This window comes from Colobus angolensis, unplaced genomic scaffold (assembly GCF_000951035.1).
Source record: "Colobus angolensis palliatus isolate OR3802 unplaced genomic scaffold, Cang.pa_1.0 Scaffold27, whole genome shotgun sequence".
NCBI classification, from domain to species: Eukaryota; Metazoa; Chordata; class Mammalia; order Primates; family Cercopithecidae; genus Colobus; species Colobus angolensis.
The window spans coordinates 7,807,648-7,814,545 of record NW_012115932.1 but is presented as its reverse complement, the minus strand read 5'-3'; positions in this window follow the sequence as shown (position 1 = coordinate 7,814,545).

Sequence of the window (6,898 nt, the reverse complement as noted above, 5' to 3'; positions counted from 1 at the left end):
GTCTTCCAGCTTCTAGAGGCTGCTCAAATACCTTGGCCTGTGTCTTGCATCACTACCCTCTCTGCTTTCATCATATCGCCTTCCCTTTCTGTCTGACTTTCCTATGACCCTCTTATAAGAACCCTTGTAATTATATCAGATATACCCAGATAACCCAGAATATCCTCCCCATCTCAAAATCCTGAATTTGATCATAGCTGCAAAGGCCCTTTTGCCATATAAAGTAACATACAGGTTCCATAAATTAGGTCGTGGACACCTGTGAGATATCCAGCCTACCACACACTTAAAGTTCACTTTTCTTTTCTCGTTTTAACATAATAGGTGTGTGCTGATAATGAAATGTAAATAAAGAAGACATTGAAAAATATGCATTTTGAAATGATGTCAAGTTATAGCTGCATCATTGCAACTTGTAATGCAGGTGGCATGATGAGAAGAGAGCCTTTCTTGCAACTAGTCAGCTCTGGACTTGTAGCATGAAAGCAGCTACAGACAATATGTAAATAAATAAATGTGATTGTGTCTTACACTGAAATTTAACTTTCACATAATTTTTACATCATAAAATATTAATCTTCTTTTGATTCTTTTAAATCATTGATAAAGTGTAAAAACCATTCCAATCAGGCAGGCTGTACAAAAATAGATGACAGGCCATTTTGGACATAGTCTCCTGCCTCCTAGCATAAACCAACAGACAATACAACAACCAGACAATCCACAGATACATTTAGACCACCAAGTGGTTAAAAATAATAATTTGATATTTATAAATCAGAAAATACACATGAAAATCTTTCTTTCTGTCTCCTTTTGTAAAATCTGAATATCTGGCAACCCTAGGCCCACATGACAGTATTCCCACACAGCAAAAAATTTAGCACTTTTGTTTGAACATAAACTTCCCATCTGACCAACTTTGATCTTATATGACTTTGAGTTTGTGACACAGATTTCTTCTCATCCTAAGTTTTTTTGTTGAATTCTTCAAATAATTTCCTTCTGGGCCATAATTTCTCGATCCTCTGTCAACACAACCACTTTCCTTTGTGCTAGTTTCACTCCCTAGATGAAGAATTAAGTAGGGTCTGTGCTAATAAAGAATTGCATTTTGTATTGGGTGCTGTATTAGTCCATTCTCACTCTGTTATAAAGAAATGGTATAAAGATCTGGGGTTTAATTGACTCACAGTTCTGTATGGATGGGGAGGCCTTAGGAAACTAACAATCATGGTGAAATGCAAAGGGGAGGAAACTCACAATCATGGTGAAAGGCAAAGGGGAAGCAAGGCACCTTCTTCACAAGACAGCAAGAAGGAGAATGAATGCATAAGGAACTACCAAACACTTATAAAACAATCAGATCTCATGAGAACTCACTCACTATCACAAAAACAGCATGTGGGGAATGCCCCCATGATTTAATTACTGCCACCTTGTATTTCCCTTGAAACATGGGGATTACTGGGATTGTGGGGATTACAATTCAAGATGAGATTTGTGGTGGGGACACAGTCAAACCTTATCAGGTGCCTTTTCATTTGGCACCCAATATAAACTGCAATTCTTTATTTACTTAGCACAGACCCTAAAGAAGTGGTTGTTAACTCTAGCTGTATATTGAAATTACTTGGGAACACTTTGGGGAGCAGTTGCAGCACTTGAGTCTTCTAAACTAGTTAGGGGATTTGATCCTAGAGTCAATATTTAATGCACTCCAAGTGGTTTTTAATGTAAAAACAGTTTTGAGAACCACTGAATTAGAGCAATAACACTACATCATCGTCTCTTATTCTGGGCTTCGTACATTCAAACCAGTTTTGAACATTTAAACTGAAAAGCAAATATCCAATAGACTTGTATGCTTCTAGAATAGCTAAAAATTATGAAACATTTCAATTGAATTTTTATTTCTCGTTTTATTTATTTTTATTCAACAAGGACATGTTAAGTATCTACTATTTTCCATGCACTAAGCTTGAATAGATAGTTACCCTGAGAATGGTTTAGTTAATTCTCATTTCAATTTGCTGACCTGTACTGAATTTATACTGCCTTAGTATTAGCCTTCTATTGGACATTTACCTGTGTGGCAGACTTTGTGCCAAGCTTGTTTCATGAATTTTTCAGTTTGTTCTTATATATAGCAACATACGTGTGTGTGTGTGTGTGTGTGTGTGTGTGTGTGTGTGTGTGTTCTTGTCCTCTTCAGAATACAAATGATGATCCTGGGACTTGATGGGGTTAGCAACTTCTCCCTGGTTTCACAGCTAATAATTTGTAAAAGCTGGAATTTGAACCAAGATTCCAGAGCCAAACTCTCTACCACTCTGCTAACCTGCTTCATCATGTGTTAAAACATAATGCATACTAAATTTAAGGTGACATTTTAAAATTATATAACATATCTTAGGGTCAAATAAAGTGAGCTTAGGCCCACTTCTAAACAGGAATTATTATTTATTGAGAAACCATACATTCTGGTTGGCCTGGGATACAGCTGGTTATTCCTATTGTCTGTACAACATATTAATAGACATGCTTTCACCCTCTAAAGTGTCCTGGTTTAGGCAATAAATTATATAGTCATCTACTTTTACAAGAAGATAGCCAAGTACAGTGGCAGTAGACTGTAGGCACTCAAACTTTGTTTTGTTGTTTAAGAAATAAAGGAATGATGGTGAAAGTAAGAATTTAGGCTCTGCCTGTGACTTGGCAAGCTGTTTATGTTTAAGAAAAGTTGCCCACAGTAGTGTGTTCCTTTATCATGAGTTCTTCTCAAAACCTCAGTGTAGAAAACATCTAAATATTTGAATATTCAGAATAGTAACATTTTACAATTGACGGGGAAAAGTTGCTTTAGTTATGACTGTCTCTTTTCATCAATGAAATGAAAGTTATTCACTAGCATTAAACTTTAAACATGGCTAATTTTATAAGCTTTTTGCCCCCTGACTATACTTATGCTGTTCTTAGAATTTCCCATGTAGGACAAGGGATTTAAATACATGATTTCTTCCTGTACAGTGGTCAAAGAGACAACCCAGTAGAGATGGAAGAGTTTTCATTCACCTGTGGCCTTCTGTCCTGGATGATGTTCAGTGCTTTCATTATAGTGTGAGAAGTGATATGGTTTGGGTCTGTGTCCCCGCCCAAATCTCATTTTGAATCGTAATCCTCCATGTTGGGGGTGGGGCCTGGTGGGAGATGGTTGGATCCTGGGGGCAGATTTCCTCCTTTGTGCTGTTCTTGTGATAGTGAGTGAGTTATCATGAGATCTGGTCACTTAAAAGTGTGTAGTACCTTCCTCCTTCTCTTTTTGTCTTGCTCTGGCCATGTGAAATGCTGGCTCTCTCTTTGCCTTCCACCATGATTGTAAATTTCCTGAGGCCTCCCCAGAAGCCAAGCTGATCTAGCAGCATACTTCCTGTACAACCTGAAGAACCATGAGCCAATTAAACCTCTTTTCTTTATAAGTTACCCAGTCTCGGGTATTTCTTTAAGGCAGTGCAAGAATAGACTAGTACAGTAGAGATGGAAGCTTTTCATTCACTTGTGGCCTTCTGCCCTGGACCACGCCTAACACTTCCACTGTAGCGTGAGATGTGGCCAGGTCTCAGGATGTAAGCTTACCACCACAACTACAGAGATTTGCTGTTGCACAATTTCCAATCATTCCTCATAACTCATCTTGCAAGTTATTAGATCATTTATAAAAGGATCATGCAAAAGCACAATCAGTGTATTTTTAAAAAATATATAGGCTAGATTGAAGGTGAACTTGTGGCTGTATTTATTCATTTTACAGGTGTTACAATAAAATGATGGACTTTTCCACAGTTTTAACAGTGTCATTGATGCAAACATTTTTCCCCACATCACACTTCCTTCTCCAAAATTGCCTACATTTTAATTTGACTTACATTTCCTACCCTGTGACTGCAATTACATTTATATTAAAAAGTAATAAAAAATTGTTCTCAATTGAAAAAATATACAGCAAGATATGTTTCTCTCGTCGCTTCTGATTAGCTCTAATCTGGTTCTCCAGAAGGAAAGGACATGACATTGAACATTGAATCTCTCTATTCAAAAAGCTGATCCTTAATAGTGCTGAGGAAAAAAAGTGATTCTTTTGATCTTGTATTTTAATCTTAAATTTTAATTTGCACCATAAAATTTTAATAACTGTCCTCTAGCTTTCAAAGTGACTAGAATTAAGTATTTTGCACACGCCGCATATTACATATGTAACGTCAAATTCTTTTGTATCTGCAAAAGCTTTGAAGACTGCTTATTAAATTAGTAATAACCACTAGTCAAGGGCTGTCAACCTTTTTGTACATTCATGAGACTTGGTCACACATCAAAAATAGATGTTGAACTTCTTTTGTTCACAAGCATAGTATAATGATATGACCACGATTAATAAACTCCATGTTTCACATGGAAATGTAAATCATCATATCATCATATCTCTTGCTTTTCCAGGCTCTTTGAACTACAAATGAATAAAGATGCTGATCAATTGTTTATATTTTCCAGGGGGCTGTTAATCAAGTACCAACACCACAAAAATAGAGCTAGTTCTGAGCAACATGGCCCTATCCCTATTATCCTAAACTAAAGCAAAATGAATATTCCCAGAATGGGAAAATATCCACAGTCCCAACATATTTAGAGGTGGCATTTCACTCTTCTGTTTCACTTTTTCATTTTATGTGAAGATTAGGATTTAAAATTAAAGAATACATCTTTAAGAAATTAGACCCCCGTATTCCTTGAGTGCATGTGAGAGAAGATGAGGCTGAGTATGTATATTTACAATTCAATTTGGAAGCAAACACTAAAAGACATTAATGTTCAAAACAATTGGCAAACTTTTTTTTCCAAAAAAGCCTGCTTTGTTTATTAGTTCACAAGGAAAATACACGGAGCACTTTCTATATGTTATGCACTGCACTCGGAGCTGAGGACACATAAAATGTTAAAAAAAACAAGGAGTTTTACCCAGTAATCCACTGTTTACTAGAGAAGACAGACATGTAATCAAATAGCCACGTGAAAGTATGATGTGTGAAAGCATGGAGGAAGGGCAATAGGCTAGAAGAAAGGTGCTGGGGCTCTTGCTCAAGGAGGTAGGAAGCTCCAGTAAGGACCTGAAACATAAGGAGGAGCTCACCAGGCAGATAGTGGGGCCAAGACATTCCAAGCAGACCTCCAGCAAATAAAAAAACATGTAGAGCATGGAATGAAAGGATAATTAAGGGATTTGAGTTATTCAGTATTGATAGAGGATAAGTGGTAGAAATAGAAGACGATGTTGGAGATGAATTCAAGATTCTACTGTGTGTGTGTGTTTGTGTGTACATGCACACACACATGAATATGGATAAGTTAGATATTAGTTCCTGAGAATTAAAATGGCTACCTTAACTATTTTGTGTATATTGAAAACATAACCACAGAAGGAAAAAGGGAATACAAGATTGCTGTTATATTCTCTTACCACCCTCAATGCCTCAACACTCTTTCTTCCCAAGCCACATACAAGCAAACATGTTCTTGACCCAAATAAGGCATTCAGCAATCAAAATCCACTAGTGATCCGGCAAAATACAAATTATAATAGACTCAACTCTTTATTATATTTATTAAGATTAATTATTATTAATTATCGATTGCCTGAAATACTTTATTGGGTTATAATTTATACATAGTAAAATTAGATCTTTTTAGTGTAAAGTTCTATGAGTCAGAGAAACACATATAGCTGTATAACTTCCAACACAATCAAACTATAGTACAGTCCCACCTCTCCCCGCAATTTTTTGTGTCCCTTTGTAATCACTCCCTTCCCTGCCTTTCCCTAACCTCTAGCCAATGACAACAACTGGTTCACTTTCTGTCTTCTAGGCTTGCATTTCCAGAATGTAATATAAATGCAGTCACACAGTTTGTCGTCTTTTGAGTCTGTTTTCTTCCATTTAGCTTAATGCATGTGAGATTTATCGATATGTGCATGTATCAATACCTCATTGATTTTCATTGCTGAGTAGTATTCTATTGTATGGATGCATCACACAATTTATCAATTCACCAGTTTAAAGGCATGGTGTTATTACTAGATTTAGTTAATTATTCATAGAGACATTATAAACATTATATAAAAGTTTGAAGGTGAACATAAGTTTTCATTTCTCTTATATAAGAATTTTGGAGGGAGATTGCTGGGCCATACAGTATGTTTTTAACTGTATAAGTAACTGACAAACTATTTTCCAAAGTGGCTATACCATTTTTCATTCTACCAGCAATATATGAGAATTCCGACTTTTCTGCATCCTCATCATCACTGGGTTTTATCAAATTTGATTAAGCCATTTTAGCAACCGCTTATCATGTTGTAGTCTTAGTTTGTATTTCTCTAATGACTAATGATGTTGAACATCTTTTTAGATCCTGTTTTCTATCCATATGTCTTTTTTGGTGAAGTGTCTGTTAAAAACTTCTGCCCATATATTTAAATGGGCTGTTTTCTATTATTGCACTTTGGAAGTCCTTCAGATACTTCTAATACAAATTCATTATCAGATTTGTGTTTTGCAATGATTTCTCTCAGCCCAAAGATTTTTGTTTTCTTAGTGTCTTTCACAGTTTTTAATTTTGATGAAGCCCAATTTATTATTTTTCTTTTATTAATTATTGTGCTTTGATATCATGTCTAAGAAACATTTGCCTAAGCCAAGATCACAAAGATTTTCTTCTATTTTTCTTTATAAGTTTTATAGCTTTAGGTTTTAAGTTTATGTCTAGGAACGATTTTGAGTTAATTGCATGTAAGATGCAAGGTGTGAGTCAGGCTTTTTTTTTTTTCTTGGCAGATAGATATCCT